This window comes from Schistocerca gregaria, chromosome X (assembly GCF_023897955.1).
Source record: "Schistocerca gregaria isolate iqSchGreg1 chromosome X, iqSchGreg1.2, whole genome shotgun sequence".
In the NCBI taxonomy this organism is placed as follows: domain Eukaryota; kingdom Metazoa; phylum Arthropoda; class Insecta; order Orthoptera; family Acrididae; genus Schistocerca; species Schistocerca gregaria.
In genome coordinates, this window is record NC_064931.1 from 855756574 (window position 1) to 855780730 (window position 24157).

General features: G+C 44.4%; 1 long non-coding RNA gene across 1 annotated transcript in view; it reads left to right on the forward strand.

The window, feature by feature from the left end:
* The first annotated feature begins 876 nt into the window (after positions 1-876).
* Positions 877-24157, forward strand: part of LOC126297878 (uncharacterized) — a 151191-nt gene continuing 127910 nt past the window's right edge. Inside the window, exon 1 of the long non-coding RNA XR_007552581.1 lies at positions 877-966. This is a non-coding gene — a long non-coding RNA (uncharacterized LOC126297878). The remainder of the gene's footprint in view (positions 967-24157) is intronic.

Below are 24157 nucleotides of genomic sequence, written 5' to 3' on the forward strand. Positions count from 1 at the left end.
CACCCGTTCAGTTTGTTCGTTCATCCGTTCGCTCAGTTTTTTTATTTTTTTAATTATTACAATGAGTAGCTAACGTTCTGACCGAACACGCTGAGCTACTGCGCCGGCACGACGCGGATGCTGCCGCTTCATGGTAAAAATGGCCACGCACAGATATATATTTCACGACCGAAATTATCTTGCGATTTTCTCAGTATCGCTATTGCTGACACATTTTGTTGTCCTCGTGGAGTATTACGAGTGTACGAAGTTTACAGTAAATTCGCGTTCCAAACGTTGTGGCCTCCCCTCTTGAGATGTGAAAGCGCCTAAACACCACATTTAGGCAGGCCTGCACACCGCCTCTCTTACTTAATCCTCCGGGCTCACACGACCTGGAGCCGGCGTCCTTCCCAAAATACCGGAAGCGGCTTCCAAACGTACGCTGCTATCCAGGCGAATCTCTTTAACGATTTCAGTTGTTGTCCTTTTTTATTTTCTTCAATTCATTAACTAAGGATTGTACAGTAAAATTTTATACAGTTGGATACAAAAGATTAAATGCTGCTTTATAGCTTATACTGGGGGAACTGCTATAAAATGGTGTACAAGGTGTCCCACGGGAAAGATTAGTATTCAGAGATACGACAGGAACGAGCGTTCGAAGCAAAACAGTCTAGTAAACACGGCCTTTGAAATGCATTCCTTAAGAGCTGTGGGTACTTCGTATCGTTGATACTGTGAAACAAACCTGTGCTGCTGCAGGCTCTTTGATTTCCATATTTTGAGGGGTGGTAGTAAGTCCTAAATACAGCACTGTTCTCCATGAAGGATAAGTGCAAACAGTGGTAGCTCCGGTTGCACAAGCAGGTGTGCGCACCCTGGCGCGTCTAATTATAGCGGAGCCCGGCGTCGGCTGATAGCTCGCCGCTGCCAGCTAGCAGTGCGACGGCCGGGGCGACGCGCGACACATGGCCAAAGGCAAAGGTGAGCCATATTCAGTCCTTACCACACCAATAGTCTAAGCTGCATAGACCAGTCATTGTATGCCACTGCATTTATTATTCTGTTTTTGACTCGTTTGTCAAGTTACCACCTCACCTACTTGTTCCTTTCTTTGGTAAGGTTCTTCTACAGACTTTTTTCTTCAGTTATCGAACTTAAGACCTTTTTGCTACGTATTTCGTACCTTCGTCTGTCTCGAATTTGAACGATAGTACCACACATTAAGTGTTTCTCGACCCCTCAGATTTCCCTACTGTCTGCGTTTCACATTTCTAGTGTGCTTCAACCCAAATGTATATTTGTACAATCTTTTCCTTTAACCTCAGCCAACGAATGAGACCAATATATTTCCCGCTTATCTTTCGCTGCTCCAGGTAATATCTACCTTGAGTTAGCCACAATGTATACTGCAACTTTTTACTTAACAAAATTGGTGTTCAGCGTTCGTTTTTCTCGACACTGCTATTTATCATACTCTTTGTCTATTTTTTTATCACTAACGTGTATTTTATGCTAAACAGCGTTTATATTTAGCTTTTAAATTAAAGAGTTTGTCGAAGTCTTCACTTACTTTCTGATAGAAGGACAATGTTATCTGCGACTCTCAATATCCGTAATCTATCTTCTTGTACTTTTATTGCAGATAGGAGTTAGTGTTCACTTTCTCCATTGCCTGTTCAGACAAAAAAAAAAAAAAAAAAAAAAACTGATTCTCTATCGTACTCTTTTCAATAGGTGGTTACCGTCCTGCTTTTAGCCATTCCTGACATGTCTGATGGATGTGGGAGGAAAAAATACATGTTTCTTTAATACGTAAAAACGTTTCTAACCTTTTAATTGCTTTAAAGATGTATAGGTTGCAATAGATAGTTTTCTTATATGAAAGGAGTTCTCCGATTTACACTGCTTTAAAAAAAGAAAAACTAATAAATAGAATGCACATATGAAAAATAACAAGTAATGGAACACAAAGTTTTTGTGAGCTATGAAATCCAGAATATTTAGAATATTTAGCGTCAATCATTGATTAACGTGTGTCCATGGTAATTACAAATAAAGCCGCGCGGCGTTTACTTGTTTTTAATTAACATAACTAAATAAGAAACTCTCTTTCTATACAATGCCTTCTGATCTATGTGGGATACGACGAATACTAGTTGCGGATATTCCGTATACCTCTGTGTAGAAACAGACAAATAAATGAAACAGGGATTGCACCCCAGATGCTACAAGTAAGCTTCCGGATGTAATTATTTGGAATGTACGACTTACGCTTTTGTTTATTCGTTGTGAGCTTTCAAGGTGAGGATACGATCAGATTTCGGCATCACGTACTCGAGCGGGTCACTTTCGTACAGCAATTGTTCTCTCCACATAACATTTACGTTTTTACTAGCTCCTCAGTTTCTCAGCTGGTATGCTACGATCTATGTTTTTCCATGATGAGCTTCAAGTGGTTTTTGATATAATAACTTTCCAGAGTTTCAAATCCTGTTGTCATCTTTATTTCCAGTCTTTATTTCCAATATTTTCGGCACTAATTTTGCGAAGAACACTTTTTCATCCTCGGTCAGTGTTTGTTTTAACAAAATTGGCTAGTGTTAGCTAATGTTGTTATAAATGTAATAAACTAAAACTGTGGACTGTATGAAGTTTAATGAGGTACTCTTAATGTGGGTAACTTTAATTGAGATATTCAAATGTTGCACAAGTGCATTAAAATTAACTGAATTACAAAGGCTGCACTCTCAAAGAGGGCGAAGGAAAAACTACGGCCTATTTGCGTCCATACGAGCCTTAATTTCTCTTATATTTGAAGCGAAATGCACGTTGGCGGTAGTTCAATCGTTATACAGTCGCTTCAAATGCTGGTTCTCTAAACTTTCTCGGCAATGTTTTGCGACAAGAACGTTGTCTCCCCACGAAGTATTCCCATTTGAATTCACGAACCATCTATGTAATAGTCGCATGTTGAACGAACCTACCGGTAACAAATCTAGAAAACCGCCTCTGAATTGCTTCAATGTCTTCCTTTAATCCAACATGGTGGGAATCCCAAACACTGGAGCAGTACTCAAGAATGGATCAAACTAGTGTTCTATACCCTACTACCATCCTTACGTGCTCTTTGCATTTCATATTACTCTGCAACGTTACGCCTAGGTATTTAACCGGCGTGACAGTGGCAAGCAGCACAAAATTAATGCTGTATTCGAACATTATTGGTTTGTTTTTCCTACTCATCTGCATTAACTTACACTTTTCTACACTTAGAACTAGCTGCCATTCATCACACCAACTAGAAATTGAATCTAAGTCATCTTGTAATCTCCTAGTCACTCAACGACTACACCTTCCCATACATCACAGCTTCATCAGCAAACAGCCGCAGATTGATGCTCACCCTGTCCCATCAGATCATGTTTTTATTTATGTAAAGATTATGAGCGGTCCTGCCACACTTCCCTGGGGCACTCCTTGTCTCTTATAATATTCGCCACCGAGGACAGCGTACTGCGTTTTTATTACTAAAGAAGTCTTGGAGCCACTCACATGTGTGGGAACTTACTCCGTATGCTCGTACCTTCGTTAACAATCTTTAGTGGGATACCGTGTAAAACGCTTTTAGGAAATCTAGGAATATGTATCTGCCGTTGTCCTTCATCCATGGTTCACAGGACACCTTGAAAGAAAGGGGCAATCTGAGTTTCTCACAAGCGGTGTTTTCTGAATCTGTGCTGATTTGTGGACAGAAGCTTGTCCGTCTCAAGGAAATTTATTGTATTCAAACTGAGAATATGTTAAAGAATTCTGCAGCAAATAGATGTTACGGCTATTGGGCTGTAATTTTGCGAGTCCGTTCTTTTACTCTTCATATATACAAGGGTCACCTGCGCTTTCCTCCAGTCGCTTGGGACTTGCCGCTGGGCAAGAGATTCGCGATTAGATGCAAGATAAGGACGGAGTCAATGCCGTAGAGCACTCCGTATAAAACCGAATTCGGGTTCGTGAATGATTTCTGAAACGCGAAATTTAAACCTCCAGCTTTCCATTCGCTGTCTTCAACTGCCACAAAAGATGTTGTATCCAGTGACCTCGTTGTCGACCGGATGTTAAATACCAATCTTCCTTCTTTCCTTCTTCCACACCAGACTGGTCAACGAGTTACTGGACAGGGGCTTTCGACCCGCTTAGCGACTTCACGTAGGATCATAATTTTCTCGGATTTTCGGCAAGATCTTTTGCTAAGGTATGACGGCGTTAGTTGTACGTTTCGCGCATCGATCTTTTCATGGAAGGAAGAATTTCTACTAACATTTGCCTGTTGCGTGCTTTTTTTTAACCAATGATACAACACTCTGATTCCCCAGAATTTCACAAATTTTGCTGTTTAACAGTCGTGGGTCTTTCCCGTCCTCAATCCACTTACTCAGCACATACTTCTCCAGAGCGCCATTTACAATCCAGACTTTGCCCATAATTCCTCTACTTCCATAACACCGGAACTAAATGATGTCTATTTATTTTCTAAGTGAAATGCTAACAACTGTTATGTGATCTTTCTAACAACAACAAAAAAAAAGAAAAAAAATCCTCTCCTAGTCTTCTTGATGGATCTATGAACTTAATCAACCATCGTCGCTACACTAACATCATGATCACTAATAGAAAGAACGATCCTTAATCATTTAGCTACAATATAGCAGATCAGCAACTGGAAGCAGTTAATTCCATAAATTATCTGGGAGTAGGCATTAGGAGTGATTTAAAATGGAATGACCATATAAAATTAATCGTCGGTAAAGCAGATGCCAGACTGAGATTCATTGGAAGAATCCTAAGGAAATGCAGTCCGAAAACAAAAGAAGTAGGTTACAGTACACTTGTTCACTCACTGCTTGAATACTGCTCACTGGTGTGGGATCCGTACCAGACAGGGTTGATAGAAGAGAGAGAGAAGATCCAACGGAGAGCAGCGCGCTTCGTTACAGGATCATTTAGTAATCGTGAAAGCGTTACGGAGACGACAGATAAACTCCAGAGGAAGACTGCAAGAGAGATGCTCAGTAGCTCGGTACGGGCTGTTGTTGAAGTTTCGAGAACATACCTTCACCGAGAAGTCAAGCAGTATATTGCTCCCTCCTACGTATATCTTGCGAAGAGACCATGAGGATAAAATCAGAGAGATTAGAGCCCACACGGAGGCATACCGACAATCTTTATTTCCACGAACAATACGAGACTGGAATAGAAGAGAGAACCGATAGAAGTACTAAAGGTACTCTCCACCACTCTTGCGGAGTATGGATGTAGATGTAGATGCAGAATGCCTGTCCCTATACTGACACCGTCGATAAGCTCAGGCCCCTTTGTAGCTATAAGGTCTAAAATATTTCCATTGCGTGTGGGCTGTCAAACTAACTGCTCAAGACAGTTTTCGAAAAACGTGTTAGAAGATACTTGACAAGATTGCCTGTCCGTATCACCTGCAATGAATCCATTGACGTCTCAGTCTATACTCGGTAGGTTAAAGTCTACTCCAACTAATATCGCATGATCTGGGTATTTCCTCGCTACCAAGCGTAGATTTTCTTTGAATGATTCCAAAACTGTCACGGAAAAAGCGGGTGGCTGGTAAAAATAGCTGACTTGAGTTCACCCAAAACGACTACACAAGTCCTAATAAATTCACAATCAGACTCAATTTCAGCATCGAGAGACAATATGTTTTTGTCGACTACAATGAACACTCCTCTCCTATGGCGTAATCTGTCTTTTCGATATAAATGCAATGCTTCGCTAAAAAAATCAGCCCGCTCTCGTTTCCGAGAATAACACGAGTGCGACGAATTTTCTGGTGGGCAGTAAATCCAGAAACTTAGTTACGATTACTTCGACAGTTTACTATTAATTTTTTTTCTCAATCTAAATGTCTTCACTTTGTTCGTGGTCTGCTTTCGCTCTCTACATATCAACTGTAAAGCCTAAAACCCACTACGTTCACCCTGCACACACTCTGCTACCCAGGTAGCTGCTTCCCTTGTGTAGTGCACCCCTGACCTATTAAGGGGAGTCCTACAATTCTCCATCCGATAATGTAGCTCCAGATATCTGCAACCAAGACCGTCACGGCATCGAGGTAGCGTTTGGTTGAGACCCTCTACTCGGTTGCAAACCAAAGGACCCCAATCAATTCTGGGAATGATGCTGCAAATTGTAAGCTGTGCTTGCATCCTGCGAGTGACGTCAGCCATTCGTCATTACCTCCACCAGCAGCTCGTACGAACTTATAATGGCCTCAGAACCCAGACAATAGACATAACTGATGCCAATAGGAGCACCAAATTGCAGACGACTGCACGCTGCACCCTCAATAGCCTCAGGCAGGCCCCTTCACGTCTCAGATGAGGCCCCCAGCAGACTCCACATTGGATTTCTTTCCAGCCCTGGATGCTATTTCCCTAAGGGGCTCCATAACGCACCTAACTTTCGAGCTCCGATAACTAGCACACTCCTCCCTCCTCCCCCCTCCCCCTTTGTGTCTGTTCGGACTCTGCCGAAGGAGAGGCCACCTCTCCACTGAGAGGGCGCATGGGCGAGGGCAGCTGGCCTAGTCTCCACACTTACTCTCCATCTCGAGCAACGCAAACGCTACTCAGAATGCGGTGAGGGCGGATCGCCGGCGTGTAGGGCACTGCAAGGTGCCTTAGCAGCAGGGCCTGTGCGCGAAACAAGTGACACCTGAGGTGTCCCATGCGACGCTCCTGATTCTCCGCCACCACCGAGGCAGCAACCTGAATACGGTTGACCGTGGTCAAAAGCGTCTTCAGCTGTTTGCATACTGTGGCCTGTTACTCCTGCAACTACTCACAGCATGTACACATCCTATCCATCAGAGTACCACTAACTTAAGAATTAACTATAAAACCAGACAGAGAAAGCTAAATATTTAACTTGCTACCCACCTGATGTGATCCGCGTGGGGTAGCCGCGTGGTCTGGGCGCCTTGCCACGGTCCGTGCGGCTCCCCCGTCGGAGGTTCGAGTCCTCCCTCGGGCATGGGTGTGTGTGTTGTCCATAGCGTAACATAGTCTTAAGTTAGCTTAAGTAGTATGTAGGCTTACGGACCGATGACCTAAGTAGTTTGGTCCCAAAAGACCTTACCACAATTTCCTGATGTGACACCAACGGACTTTGATGCACTACTGAGTTGGCCGTTCAAAAGTAATGATTAGCGTGTTACAAACTGCATGAATCTACACTTTGTAGTAACTAAAATGCGACATTACGTCTCTTAAATACAAAAAAATGCAAGGAATTTAAGAATTAAATTCATAAAAAGGTAAATATATAACCTGCTGCTCTAATCATGTGTTACAGGCAGCAGCTGCAATCTATATGAAACGAATGGTCGCTAGCTGTTCAAAACAAATAACCCCTGTGCTATAGACTTCATGAATCTACACATTTACAGTTACTAAAATGCGAGATTACACCTTTTAAATACAAAAAACCGCAAGGAATTTAAGAATTAAACCCAGAAAAAACATAGGAAAAGCTAAATATGCACCTTGCTGCTCTGATGGTGCGTCACAGGTGGTAGTTTGAATCTGACTACACAACAGTTTGCCTTATTCAGAACGTTTTTGCCTGCATCAATAGTGTGGCGGTACTGATTCAAGACATCTGAATCTGCGCGTCGTGTGCATCTCACTATTTCATTATATGCTGCCAGTCTAATCCATTTATCAGCCAGGCAACGATCTGCCACCAGGAAATGATATGGGTCCTTGGGACTGGCTGAGAGAAGTATCGCTTGTTAGTAATAATTGTGGATGTGGTAAGTTGCTGCTTGTGCACCTGGAGCCGTAATTGTTGCACCAAACAAAAATACACTCATCGGTACAACAATGGCTTCTTTGGTTTGCTCCGGGAGGAGACCGAGCAGATACTGTAACACTTAGAATGTTAGTTCGCTTTATTACAACTAAGAGAAGACGAACGACTTAACTTTGTACAATCCATTTCCTTGGGAACGTCTCTGAACATTAACGTAGCACTTGATACAGACAAAATAAAATTCTCTAACTCGGAGTACATTTAAGAATAACTTTCACGTTGAGTTCTTCCTGATACATTGATCACTTGGCTTTGACCTACTAGAAGATGATGCTGTTGTCTTACTTGATGATCGCAGACTGGGGCTGAGAGGTGCTGTGCTTGGCCGTAAGTAGAACATCATTGTGGCGACTTTGTGAAACGTTTGTAGCCGTGGTTATGCCGATGTCGCTCATTCGCTGATACATCCAGTAGTGGCTACCTCTTCTTGTGGTTGCGTTGCAAGGTACTAACCATGCTTTGGCACCTGGCTTTTTGAATGACACCACATTCCTCCCACTCCCCCCACCCCCCAAACCTCCGCACCGTTTTCGTATACGACGGTAGCACATGACTACGGTAGGGGTAGGCTGAAAGCAGATGCAGGTAAGGAGGGATGTAACTGTAGCCAATGCCATCTCCATACCTGCACCCAGGTATCCACTTTGCGAGTGAATGGGAGCACTGCCTCAAAAGCCGTTCACAGGGCGCACGCCTGCATCGAGAGGTGTACACACTGTGATTGGGCAAACAGCAAGGGAACTTCTGGGGTGGCACAATGACCGTCTGGGGGCTCGCAAATATGCGCTGGTTTAGACTACAGGATGGGCGCCAAATCTGCATCAGCGAGGTCAGCGACGGCAGCAGTAGGGTGCAAGGGCGATGTGGCGCCACATTCCATTGTTGTCAGATGTATTAAAGATGGTGGTGATGACATCATTCAAGATGGCAACATGTAGACTTGGCAACAGTGCATGACGTCATTCGAGATGGCGGATTTTGGCTGAAAGATTGGTCAACTGGGCTACCTCCACTAACCTAACCCCCCTCCCCTCACCCCGAAAAAATGCGGGAAGTTCAAATTCCAAAAGGATAATGCACCACACCCCATTTATCTCTACTAAGCAAATAAAATTGAGGGAAGATAGCTCACTTGCCCTACCTCCACTAACCTAAGTCACCCGACCGCCACCTCCTCCTAAAGATTTGTGGGAAAAGACTTGGGCATAAGCCTTTATTTAAACGATTTCACACAGGCGTGTTAGCCATGAGGTCTGGACTCCAACTGACTTAGTACACAGCAACACTGACAGAGGGCGCTACCGTGACATCAGATAATGACGCAAGTACAGTTATTCAAGATGGCTGCACCCACTGTGTGCACTACCACAAGGTCCCGAGTCTACTTCATATCGTGGCCCCCAGAGGAAGTTACTGTGACCTCGCGTGGTGACACAAGATCATCGGCTCTCGATCGCACATGCACGTTATAACCGGACCCTCGCCGTGCCACCAGCCCGTGTGCATCTGACCGCTTACATCACTCGCCGTCTGCTGCCACCTCCATACACACACCGGACATAGTCTTCTGTAAACTTGCTAACCAAACTAACACCCACATCCCGCATCTAACCTATCAATTACGTAAGTACTAAATTCCATTTCAATTTTAATCATATTCAATAATTCAATTTACAATTTCAGTATTCAATGATCAAATGAGAAGTTCCAAATTTTCCCACTACCAGCACAGTCTTCATTCGGGACCTAGAACCCACACCTGTAGAATGCTGCACTCCTATTGGCTACTGCATTAGTCACGTGATTCGACTTCATATAGGTAAGAAAACGTGTTCACTATACTTTCAACTACCTAGGTTCAACTACTTTTCAAGGTCCAGACCGCCATCTCTTTCTAGGAACCATAGCCGAGTTTGAATTCTGGCAGTAAAGAAAGGTCACTTCGGCTTTTGCTAACAACCTAAGAAAATTGTTTCAAATAAAGCTCACCACCACTAACCTAAGCCTCCAGGGCGCAACCTCTTCCTAGGGGATTCTGGTAAAAGGACTCAGCCTGCACTACGCTGATGGAGAGAGGAAGGAGTGTACTTTATTTATTTGGAGCAATTTATTTACGGATTGAGTATATGTACCACAGAACACACGCTCTTACATACCCTACAGCACACAGACCTGCAAACTACTCCTACACAACACATGTATAAGGCTCTACAAACACGCTTGCTAATTGTAAACCCTCAAAAATAATTCACTGCACAGTCTGCAGACATATGAACTGCTCGTAAATAATGCAATGCATTTACGTCCAGATAGCCAAACAACTCGTAAATTGTCAAAGTAATAATCCATTTAAAGACTCTGCTTGCTAATCGTCAACTATCGAAATCATACTCCAGTCTTTATGTAAACAATTAGAGGCAGCAACACCACCCAGTGTATTTGCCACTGAGTCCAGAGCCCAACTGACTTAGTTCATATCGATGTCACCAGAGGACGCTGTAGTGACGTCAGGTGATGACGCAAGTACCGTAATATAAGATGGCGCCACCTAGTGGGTTCACCATGAGCTCCAGACCCAAACTGTCTTAGTACATTTCGTCGACGCCAGATGATGTCTCCGTGACACCAGCTGATGACACAAGTACAGTTATCCATGATGGCGGCAAACAGTGTGTTCTCCACGAGGTCTAGTACTCAATACCACCAGCAGAGGACGCTGTCGTCCTTTTCGTGACATAAACCAAGATGGCGAGGGAAAATGGTGGGAAAAGACTCAGCCTTCTCTGGGCTGCTGGGGAGAGTATGGATGCACCACACTCTATTTATATTCAAACAACTTATTTAAGGATAGAGTATATCTATCATACCCATGCAAAACATCCACCATTACGTGCCTGGTTTCATGTTGCACAGCCCACAGACATGCAACCAACTCGTAATTGCATTACACAATAGCAAACTGCTCCTAATTAATTCTTCACACTGATGTGTAGGCACGCTCAGTACTCGTAAACTGTCCAAATAGCGCATAGCAAGGCCTAGAGAGCCGCTCACGAAATAATGCAATCAACACGCGCAAGCACAGTGCATCGCTCCTGTCCAGTAGAGTCCACAGGAAGTAATGATAAGTGATGGATCCGTCAGATGTCATACTGCGCGCAGCCCCTGCTCAGCTTCCGCAAGCATGAGGTGGTGGCACCCTCGTTCATATTTAACACCTGAGAAATTCCTCTCCAAATACATGTTCACCTACACTCACATGCTGACATGATTGGGTGGGAGCGCAATCGCGAGCTGCATTTGAACGCAGGCCAAAGTGATATGTAGGTGTAGTTAATGACCGGGGGGCTTCTTTGCAGAGCGCGCACTCCAAGCAGAGCCATGTGCATTCGGCGTTCCTCGCTACCCTCACGCTAACTGCAATCCGGCGAAGACGCTGCAGAATTCCGTTTTACAATATTTCACCTTAGCGATTCTAATGGACCGTACGTCACGTTTGACTCACGCTTGACCGCCCGTAGCTACATACCATCGCAAACGCATCTAGCAACGTTATCAATCTTATACTCAAGTCAAATTGCTATGTAAAAATAACAACCAAGTCTAACTCTACTAAATTCCATAGCCCCCCCCCCCCCCAGAAATAGCTAACGCTCGCTTTCTTGTTGTATCAGCTTGTATGTGCCAAAGTTCCTGCCCTAACAGAACCTGTTTACCAAAATATCGCCGAATCCGGTCTTCCTCCAGGACATAATTTGATAGCCTTGCTGCTCTTAACATACGCAAATATTCTCACCGCTCCTATATCCTACCATAATCAACCGAGCATTTTCTTTCTGGGGCTTTCTGTAGTTATTTTGCAAAGATTGCTAAATTGCACCGACAGTTCCCTCAATCTATACACTCCCAACCTATCCTTTCTTTCTACAGACGCTACACTCAGTGGTAATAAGCTATTTTACACTGATCACCAATTTGCACCAACACCTAAACATCGCAAAGTTGTCTACAGGTCAACAAATACATACGATACTCGCAAGAATATTGGAGCATCAAACCGATCTCCAACCAGGGAATATATCACCGAGTACTGTCTCGATCTTACAAACATGCAATTCATATCCCCCACCATACCAAAATCATCCCCTTTACACCAGCTAACCGAAGTCACTCTCTCAGAACTGATGTGAAAGACATGCTCGTTCCCCCCTGGCACAAACCGTTACTGTTTCCGCTTTCTTGCTCGCATTTCTACAGACATCTTCAGATTAAAAGAACAACCATATTTTAGCCATAATACACTCCTGGAAATGGAAAAAAGAACACATTGACACCGGTGTGTCAGACCCACCATACTTGCTCCGGACACTGCGAGAGGGCTGTACAAGCAATGATCACACACACGGCACAGCGGACACACCAGGAACCGCGGTGTTGGCCGTCGAATGGCGCTAGCTGCGGAGCATTTGTGCACCGCCGCCGTCAGTGTCAGCCAGTTTGCCGTGGCATACGGAGCTCCATCGCAGTCTTTAACACTGGTAGCATGCCGCGACAGCGTGGACGTGAACCGTATGTGCAGTTGACGGACTTTGAGCGAGGGCGTATAGTGGGCATGCGGGAGGCCGGGTGGACGTACCGCCGAATTGCTCAACACGTGGGGCGTGAGGTCTCCACAGTACATCCATGTTGTCGCCAGTGGTCGGCAGAACGTGCACGTGCCCGTCGACCTGGGCCGGACCGCAGCGACGCACGGATGCACGCCAAGACCGTAGGATCCTATGCAGTGCCGTAGGGGACTGCACCGCCACTTCCCAGCAAATTAGGGACACGGTTGCTCCTGGGGTATCGGCGAGGACCATTCGCAACCGTCTCCATGAAGCTGGGCTACGGTCCCGCACACCGTTAGGCCGTCTTCCGCTCACGCCCCAACATCGTGCAGCCCGCCTCCAGTGGTGTCGCAACAGGCGTGAATGGAGGGACGAATGGAGACGTGTCGTCTTCAGCGATGAGAGTCGCTTCTGCCTTGGTGCCAATGATGGTCGTATGCGTGTTTGGCGCCGTGCAGGTGAGCGCCACAATCAGGACTGCATACGACCGAGGCACACAGGGCCAAAACCCGGCATCATGGTGTGGGCAGCGATCTCCTACACTGGCCGTACACCTCTGGTGATCGTCGAGGGGACACTGAATAGTGCACGGTACATCCAAACCGTCATCGAACCCATCGTTCTACCATTCCTAGACCGGCAAGGGAACTTGCTGTTCCAACAGGACAATGCACGTCCGCATGTATCCCGTGCCACCCAATGTGCTCTAGAAGGTGTAAGTCAACTACCCTGGCCAGCAAGATCTCCGGATCTGTCCCCCATTGAGCATGTTTGTGACTGGATGAAGCGTCGTCTCACGCGGCCTGCACGTCCAGCACGAACGCTGGTCCAACTGAGGCGCCAGGTGGAAATGGCATGGCAAGCCGTTCCACAGGACTACATCCAGCATCTCTACGATCGTCTCCATGGGAGAATAGCAGCCTGCATTGCTGCGAAAGGTGGATATACACTGTACTAGTGCCGACATTGTGCATGCTCTGTTGCCTGTGTCTATGTGCCTGTGGTTCTGTCAGTGTGATCATGTGATGTATCTGACCCCAGGAATGTGTCAATAAAGTTTCCCCTTCCTGGTACAATGAATTCACGGTGTTCTTATTTCAATTTCCAGGAGTGTATTATACAATTTTCGCCGTACTTCTCGATATCAAGTACACAGCAGTAGCCTCACAATCGCCAATGCAACATAATGCACAAGGTATAGACTGTAAATTATTTCTCCACTAACACCAAACTTTAGCAAGGTGCAGCGTGCTGCAAACCATTGACTAACTAGAAACAAATAGAGTAAAATGATATTTGCACTCTCGAATACCGAAGTCAGTGATATAACAGATTCCAGATGATCAATATTCTTTATAAACCAACTAGGGTCTTTCCCACGTCTAGAGAACAGGACAACTTGTGTCCAACACATCACAATCGATATTTCCTCAACTAAATAAAGAAACGAAATGTGGAGAAGCAGTCGATCGAACAATTTACATGGGAGGGAATAATGCTCCAACGCAAAATGCACCATCTTCTCAAAGTTACACTTGATCACGAAAGCCGCCCAGCACATACTTAGTTCACTATTCGGTCGTCTAGAAGATGGTAAAGTTAACTATGATACATTGCTACACTCCAACAGGCCTCTTCTTGCGAAAGACTGCTACCATTCACATGGGAACTCGAATAAATGCCACCAAAGACTTGGCATACATGGACATATTCTAGAAAATCCCTCACATATATCTTCTATCATTATACTCGCAATTAAATCTTACGATCGAGGTCTCAACTGAACAGTATTCGGCAATGAGCGAAGCATCGAAAATACACTCTGTTGACCGCTGTGACTGTGGAAATACCTGTACTTTCCTTACAACTGGACATACTCTTCCCTTCGCTATCACAGTACTCCAAGTCAAATCCATACCCTCCCTACAACAGCACACAGACATTTAAATGTTAGCTAATTCATTCTAAGACAAGAAGAAGTTGGTGCAGGTAAATTTTTTTTCTCCAGTGTTCTATCCGGATGCATGAGTTACATGACATAGCCTGCATTCTATTCGTATACAGCTACGTGTTCCGTATGTGGTTTAAAGCAGTGTCTACTTGCGATCGTTAACGGTAAACCTCTTAGTCATCAGAGGACTTCCATCTCATGTGTGAAGAAACTCGACACATTCCTATAAACGAATTTTGATTTTATGCGATCCTCCTGTCGCATCTTCTGTGTAAAACCGAGACTTCAGGGCCATATCTAACTTAGCCGTAAGAGTTTGTAATGCGCTACAATTCCTGTGTACAGATTTGCCCGACTGATGTGCTGTTTGCAGAGTTAGTGACGGAATGACTTGTAATTATCACATGTCAGATGCTGCTGCTACGCGTTTATCTGTTTCCTTGTAGGATGTATCCCCTGCTACTAACTATCATTTTATATATGTAGGCCTGATGCAGGCATTGTATAAACTCTGAATCATGTGCGCAGTTTGGCAGCTGTGTCGACTGTACGTGCGTTCACGTCATCATCGGTGTCTAGCGGATAGGAATTTCTCATGTGTTACGTATGAATGGGGATGCCGTCACCTCATCCTTGCGGAAGCCGAGCAGGGGCTGTGTGCGGTTGGACATCTGACGGATCCATCACTTATCACTACTTCCCGTGTACTCTACTGGATGCAATGTGATTGCGTGTGTTGATTGCATTATTTTGCGAGTGGCTCTGTAGACCTTAATATGCGCTATTTGGACAGTTTATGAGTACTGAGCGTGTCTACACATCAGTGTGAAGAATTATTTAGGAGCAATTTGAAATAGAGTGCACTCCATCCATACTCTCCCCAGCAGCCCAGAGAAGGCTGAGTCTTTTCCCACCATTTTCCCTCGCCATCTTGGTTTATGTCACGAAAAGGACAACAACGTCTTCTGTTGGTGGTATTGAGTACTAGACATCGTGGAGAACACATTGTTTGCCGCCATCATGGATAACTGTACTTGTGTCATCAGCTGGTGTCACAGAGGCGTCATCTGGAGGCGACTAAATGAACTAAGGCAGTTGGGGTCTGGAGCTCATGGTGAACCCACTAGGTGGCGCCATCTTACATTATGGTACTTGCGTCATCACCTGACGTCACTACAGCGTCCTCTGGTGACATCGATATGAACTAAGTCAGTTGGGCTCTGGACTCAGTGGCGAATACACTGGGTGGTTGTGCTGCCTCTAATTGTTTGCATAAAGGCTGGTGTATTATTTCGATAGTTGACGATTAGCAAGCAGAGTCTTTAAATGGATTATTACTTTGACAATTTACGAGTTGTTTGGCTATCTGGACGTAAATGCATTGCATTATTTACGAGCAGTTCATATGTCTGCAGACTGTGCAGTGAATTATTTTTGAGGGTTTACAATTAGCAAGCGTGTTTGTAGAGCCTTATACATGTGTTGTGTAGGAGTAGTTTGCAGGTCTGTGTGCTGTAGGGTATGTAAGAGCGTGTGTTCTGTGGTACATATACTCAATCCGTAAATAAATTGCTCCAAATAAATAAAGTACACTCCTTCCTCTCTCCATCAGTGTAGTGCAGGCTGAGTCCTTTTACCAGAATCCCCTAGGAAGAAGTTGCGCCCTGGAGGCTTAGGTTAGTGGTGGTGAGCTTTATTTGAAACAATTTTCTTAGGTTGTTAGCAAAAGCCGAAGTGACCTTTCTTTACTGCCAGAATTCAAACTCGGCTATGGTTGCTAGGAAGAGATGGCGGTCTGGACCTTGAAAAGTAGTTGAACCTAGGTAGTTGAAAGTATAGTGAACACGTTTTCTTACCTATATGAAGTCGAATCACGTGACTAATGCAGTAGCCAATAGGAGTGCAGCATTCTACAGGTGTGGGTGCTAGGTCCCGAATGAAGACTGTGCTGGTAGTGGGAAAATTTGGAACTTCTCATTTGATCATTGAATACTGAAATTGTAAATTGAATTATTGAATATGATTAAAATTGAAATGGAATTAATTACCTACATAATTGGTAGGTTAGATGCAGGATGTGGGTGTTACTTTAGTTAGGGCATTTACAGAAGACTATGTCCGGTGCGTGTATGGAGGTGGCGGCCGATGGTGTGTGATGTAATCGGTCGGATGCCCACGGGTCAGTGGCACGGCGAGTGTCTGGTTATAACGTGCATGTGCGAGAGAGAGTAGACAATCTTGTGTCACCACGTGACGTCACAGTAGCTTCCTCCGGTGGCCACAATATGAAGTAGACTCTGGACCTCGTGGTAGTGAACAGAGTGGATGCAGTCATCTTGAATAACTGTACTTGGGTCAGGATGTGATGTCACGGTGGCGCTCTCTGTTGGCAGCGATATGACGTAGACTCTAGACCTCGTGGTGGTGGACACAGAGGGTGCAGCCATCTTGAATAACTGTACCTGCGTTGTCATCTGACGTCACAGTAGCGCCCTCTGGCGGTAGCGCTGTGTACTAAGTCAGTTGGAGTCCGGACCTGCAGTGAACACACCTGCATGAAATTGTTTAAATAAAGGCTTATGCCCAAGTCCTTTTCCCACCAATCCTTAGGAGGAGGTGGCGGTAGGGTGACTTAGGTTAGTGGAGGTAGGCCAAGTGAGCTATCTTCCCGCAATTTTATTTGCTTAGTAGAGATAAACGGGGTTGGTGCATTATCCTGTTGGAATTTGAATGCCTAGCCTTTTTTCTGGGGGAGGGGGGTTAGGTTAGTGGAGGTAGCCCAGTTGACCAATCTTCCAGCCAACATCCGTCATCTTGAATGACGTCATGTGCTGTTGCCAAGTCTACATGACGCCATCCTAGATGACGTCATAGACGCCGTCGTGGTTACATCTGACAACAATGGAATGTGGGGCCACACCGCCCTAATTCCCCTACTGGCAGTGTCGGCGCGGTTTCGACCTCACACTGCAGATGCTGCCGCCATACTGACGGAGACACAGAGACCACTGCCAATGTGGACCACAGTGGCGTGCTGGGTCTGTGGCCAGAATGTCTGACATACTGTGAAGTGCGCCACAGCTGGTTCTGGTGACACCGATGCAGTCCAGCCGAACATTATACGACGTAAGAAGAATATTCAGTGGCTTTTGTAATGACACCAAGTTTCCAGTGCTGTTTCTTGCCAAACATTTTGAAGAGGACTTCATCCTGCACCCGAAACTGTGTGTGACCTGGTGGAACAAAATGTCTCCACGGCGGCCGCAGGAGATGCACCATATTAATTCTGCCAGGGTCTTCCGGTCACGTGGCAAGGAATGGTTGGAGAACAGAAATATCTTTAAGACCTGCTACCACATATGGGAGGTACAAAGTTTTCCAACGTGAGTTTTGAACATTCGAACAAACCGTTCAGCTTCACCGTTAGACTAATGGTGAAAGGTGCAGTAGTCGCATGTCATTGGTGGACAAAACTGTTGAAAATCGGCTGGCTTGAACTGTGTGGTCCATTATCCGAGACAATGACCTCAGGAAGAACTTAAGGACAAAAAATAGAAGACAAAGGTGATACTGTACTTGCTGTAGTGGCGGATGTCATGGGGACAACAAAAGGAAATTTACTGTAAGCGTCTACCACCAACAGCCATTGTGTGTTTTAGAAGGGATTTGCGAAATCAGTACGGATGTGTAGCCGTGGTCCGGGCAGACGTGACTACTCAAAAAAGTGTTGCGGCGGAGCTGACTGATGTTCCGCACGTTGCAATGAGAGGTCGTTTGGCTTAATCTGAGCATCCATGTAAGTGTGACGGGAACTATGCCCCAATGGCCTTGATGGAATAAAGACAAAACTTGGGACTGCAGGGTGTGAGGAATAACAACACGAACATCGTCGTTCTCTGTATGCAACGGTAGAAAAGCTGTCTGTGCAGTTAGCCCGTGACGGTGAGAATAGTAGAGAAGTGCCACCCATGGCACACACATTGCAAAACAGCCTGAAGCAGCTCCTGTGGCAATACGCTAGCAATCAACAGGAAAACTTTGAAGACTTTCAAAATTATGAATATCGAATTGAAAATATGATTCCTCAGATGAATTAAACGCTGTGTCGGTACTGAACAGTACTCGAGACAACAAATCAGCATTTGAATGTTAGTCGGTGGGCCTGTACAACAACTCACACTGGTCAATAAACAAAGAGGCTAATGTAATTTTTGCGCTGTTCGAGGTGGGGCAGGCTTGGAAGGGTTGAATGAGGCTTTTTAAGGCCCGTAATTCGAAAATAATCTTCCCTGACTCAGTCTATCCATTCATTCCTCTCGTCGTGGCAGAGGAAAAAGAATCCGCGGTGGGTTGTTGGTATACTGTTGCTTTAAAGTCAGCACACAGATGGAAACCACCTGAAGGGTTGTTGTGAACTACCAAGGACGATGCCCATTGGCTTGCAGAAATGAACTGAATAAGTCCATTGTCTTTCCACCTTTGCAGTTTATGAGCACCTTGCTCACATTTTGCATGGGGAACAGGCTGTGCAAGAAACATTTGTGGTTGAGCATTTTCTTTAACAGTAATGTGCGCTTCAAAATTATTATCCCTACTTAAACTTGGATCAAACGCTTCCTTATTACACAAGACGGAAACATTAGTGTGAGGCACTGAAACCCTGATTTGTAACGCATTGTCTTGTATACACAGGTTTACACTATTTCTAGACCTGTGTTCATGAAACGATACACATTCCGTAACTCCAGGAAAAGTTGTTGGCTAACTGCACACACCAAGTTCTGGAATTTCGTGTCCGCTATATACAGACAAAACAGAAGTAGGCTACTTAAGTTATGAGCTACGGATACTTTCGTATGGTCTTTATTAGACTCCGATGACAGATTGCAGTAGCAGGTACTACATAACAAGAAACACAACAACTGTGTGGGGCTTGCGGCTGGCCCCCTAGCGGAATTGTCAACTACAATATAATTTTAATCGGAGTGTAATATGGGAAACAGATGCACCAGTGTCTAATTGCAATGAAATTGTCCTTTGAACCGCTGTTAATTGAAAAGCAAGTTAGAGGTCCGTCACCTGGAAGAGCAAGTCGTTTCTTGCTCTGGCTTTAATGGCCTCGCCGACCCAGAATCAGCTGGTTGATAGTTGTGTTACGGCTACGCACTCGCATAGCGTCATGTGGTTCCCCGTGCCTGGGTTGCCTTGTAAACACACTCCTTCAATATGACTTTGCTTTCCACACTGGAAACATTTTGCATCAAGACAAAGACTAGCTTTTCGGTCATGATTCGCAAACCGTGTATTCTAATGTCACCTGCCTATCTTCATTTACGTCGTCGTCACAATCCTGTTTTATTTCTTTGATTCTAGCAAAGATATTCTTTGGTCCATCGACCACCCGTACATCAGACTACATATTCCACCCACCTTTATTTTATGTTCATTAAAATCATAATTACGTCTTCTACTACGGTTACTTCCACGACTCATTTCCTTGCTTTTGTGTCTCTCGTAGTAATACACAACACGAATCTGTTGGCTATCCTGTAGGCACCAGATGCACACAGTACAGGCAACATTTACACATTTCGTTACATATAACCTTTCCTGTTGCATTCTGCAAGGCCTTCTGGTGCCCACAGAACCAACAGATACCTGAAAATAGTACAGAGTTGGACTGAGGATATCCCGTACGAGCGGGCGCGGCATGTTTGGTTAAAAACAAAATAAACATCCAGTTGCAAAAGATTGAATTTTTCTTGCCTGCATGATAAACAAACCACTTGGTTAATTAACAAGCGCCGGTCGCAGTGGCCGAGCGGTTCTAGGCGCTACAGTCTGGAACCGCGCAACCGCTACGGTCGCAGGTTCGAATCATGCCTCGGGCATGGATGTGTGTAGTGTCCTTAGGCTAGTTAGGTTTAAGTAGTTCTAAGTTCTAGGGGACTGACGACCTCAGAAGTTAAGTCCCATAGTGGTCAGAGAAAAAAAATTAAGAAGTCGCCAAACGAAATTATCTTTTTTACACAATTAAATCAATTTTCCCCAGTCCAGCAGATATCATCGTCTTGTCAACATTGAAGACCATCGGTTGGAGGGGGTGGTGTATTTTTAACATTCACAGTATAATTAATATAAAGAAACACAAGATGCCGAAGTCCAGCGAAATTCCCTAGCTGTTATTTCGAATTTAAGTGGAAGACTCGCGGTGGCGGAGGCATCCCACTTCCTCTCTAGTTCGAAGAACCAGCGCTATAAAGATGTACCAACCTGAGAGGCAAAGAGATTGTGCCACTACCAGAGCGAGGCTACACCAACGGTTCGTTTGCACTACCTTGTCACGCTGGCTGCTGAAACCTAGATGTTAAATGCGGGCGCACACCAAGGTGTAGCGTCCGCGGTTTTAAATAGCGCCGTGAGCCAATCCCCACCTCATTCAGTTGCAGTTTCTGAATGTGTCTACATCACGAGAGCCATTTTGTTGCAGCATCACCTTGCGAGTGACTTTATGTTGAGCCATCCGCGATCTGTCCTTCATGATTTGCGTTAGGAGTAGCACCGTAACAATGAAGGCTGCGACTGTGTTGTCGCGACATCTTCTCAGCGAGATACTGGCATTGCAAATCCGTATATCGTAGTGTAAAAAGCGTTATCGTCCGACCCCTGTTTTCTGCGATAGTATTCGTTACTCATGGCTGGCTTCTTTCATTGCTGTGTTTCAACTGGATTTACTTTTCCTCCTTTGTATAGGAACTGGACTTTGATTTTGATAGTTTAACGCTTTACGACTTGTAACTTGTCTTACAGCAAGAGGCTATTATTTGTGAGCTACACCTTAAGGAAGATATTGCGACAGGGCTGCCTCGTATTTGTGTGTTCATTTCTGAATACACGGTTACACAACCGGAATCTGCTGATTTTCATCAGTCTGTAGCTTACCTGCTGTCCTTTTGTTTAACTGATTTATTGCTGGGCAACGAAACATCTGTAATAGGAGAGGAAGTTTGACGCAAGTACAGTTGAGGGACAGAAGATCAGGAGATGAGTGGTCTGTCAGGGAACAGTGATTGTTACTAAATCTCCATAAACCATTTATTACACCTTTCCATTGTCTGCGTTACTATAGACCAGCTTACAATATCCTCTAGAAAACATTTCGAATGGTTTTTGTATAATTTAGATTGCTCTGTTAGTTTCCTATTATGATTTGCTTAAGACATTCATATTTCCTATAGTAGTTGCTGTTATTTGTCTTCTTTATATCTGTAAGATCTTTTGCTATTTTCCTAAATAGTCTCGCTGTCGTTTAAAAATCACTAAAGACCCGTAAGGAAATCCATAATGGCCTAAACATTGTATTCAGTTGTTGAAGTGAATGACAGCGTACCCTAAGTGTGGATGAATGCCAGTTAATATCCGTAAACAGGATTAAAATCCAATGTATTCAGCTACTCTACAGTTAATATATCTTTAAACTGCACTTCAATGAAAGATTGTGGGATTAATCTTGAGAGGCCATATGAAGTGGAATGAACTCTTAAAATATATTGTAGGTTATCGAATGAAGGTTTTCGCCCTATTGGCAAATTTCCGAAATAGACGCGACTGCGATTTCTGCAATTATTATTTTTCATTACTGTTCCTATGCCTGGGCTTTTTAACAAGCTAACCTGGAACAGTGCATCAATAAATGAAGGAAGGCTAGATGAAAGAACGGAAATAAGATTAGCGTTAACGTCCGGTCGACGATGAGGTCATTAGAGATTATTCGCAAGCTCTGACTGAAGATATGTGTGGCTGTGACGAGAATTTCGAACCCGTTTCTTTGGAAGGTGGGTTACAGTACCTCACTCGGTGAACTGAAGGAAGAGGGACGAGAAAGTCAGAGGTTTGTTGCTTGGGGTTTAGCCAGTAAAGAAGTATCTAACTATCAGACAAAATTGGGAAGGACTATTTGGAGCCGACCGGAGTGGCCGAGCGGTCGCAGGTTCGAATTCTGCCCCGGGCATAGACGTGTGTGATGTCCTTAGTTTAGTTAGGTTTAAGTAGTTCTAAGTTCTAGAGGACTGATGACCTCAGAAGTTAAATCCCAGAGTGCTGAGAGCCATTTGAACCATTTGACTATCTGGAAAATACAGTGTCAGAAACAGATTGCAATACGACTCTGCATCACCCGTAATCGTTTTCCAAACTGACCGTAAGAATTAGGTACGGGAGATGAGAACCCATATAGAAGCTTATAGACATCCACTTTTCTCCAATTCCTTTAACAAATGGAACTGTGCAGGGAACGACGAATAGCAGCCACGTGTACTCAGAGTGGTAAATTACTTGTGGATCATACAGGGTGGGTCACGTAAGAGGTAACACCCATTTTACATCGTGGACGGTTTCAGATATCGAAATGAGGTTTTCGGCAAATTATACTACCCTAAAGGGCTTATACTTTGGTATGTGATATAATGTCTTAACTCTTGTTTCTATCGAGATATTGAAGAAACTACGATTTTTAAAAATGGAATGATATACATTTTTTGACGGCTTCCATAAGTGCTTGAAAAGACGAGTACAGTGACATAACGCTCGTTAATGCTGTGATATAACTCTTCGCGAAAGAATCCGAGAAATATTCTAAAACTGGAAGGCTAGTCGGCCAGAATCGGTTATTGCATTGTAAGAGCACACATGTTGGGCAACGTTGTTGCATAAAACCTTTCGTCTGTTTACTTGTCTGCACTGCAGAACTAGCAGGAACTGTGTTGTCTATCGACAGGTCATTTCTGCTTCAATATTCTTTGCATGCAGACGTGTACACCAATGAGGAGAAGTTAGACACGCTACTTTTATACGGCGAATTATGACACGAGACCTATTGCCAAGGAATGTCGGATCAGTCAGAGTGACATCCTCATCTTGCCTCGACATAAATTCCACTCTTAGCATCTGTCATTAGCTCAGGCATTCGGAGGACGGGAGGAATTTTGTTGTTCTGCTCTGTATCGCTTGGCAAACGATGCTGCGTTTACCCTACGTGTGCTCTTTATCGATTAAGCATCGTTTACGAACCGCAGTATCGAAAATTTACGTCACATGCACTACCGGGCAGCTAGAAATGCATGCTGGCGTCGTCAGGTACAACTACAACGATCATCAACGTATGGGCCAGCATTATAGGAAATTCCATTGTGGCACCCCAGGGATGTTAAATGGAAATGCGTATGTACATTTTCTGTCTGTTCTTTTAGAAGAAGTACCACTGGATAAGTGACACTGCATTTGGTTCCAACGCTATAACTGTCCAGTTCGCTCTTCCGTGTTCCAACGCGAATACTGAATGAAAAGTTTATTGACTGTCTGATAGGACAGAATGCTGCAGTAAAAGTGCTAAATAGTTCTATTCATTTGACTCCTTTTGATTTCTTTCCACGGGGAGCACTGAAAGATGCACTTTATCATGAAGTTCAAACTACGTCAGACGTTATGCGCCGTCGAATCGTCGCAGCATACAACGGCACATCATCCGACGTACTTTCATCTGTTCATCTATCCCTTGAACGGCGATTACAAGTCTGTCTTGAGTCGATGGTAAACGATTTCAGCACAAGTGTAGCACTACGTTCCGTGAAGTACTTATTTTGTGGTGACATGTCGTTAGACATTCTGAATTAACTGTCTGGTTTATTTAAACTGTATACCTTCTAATTACAGTTCT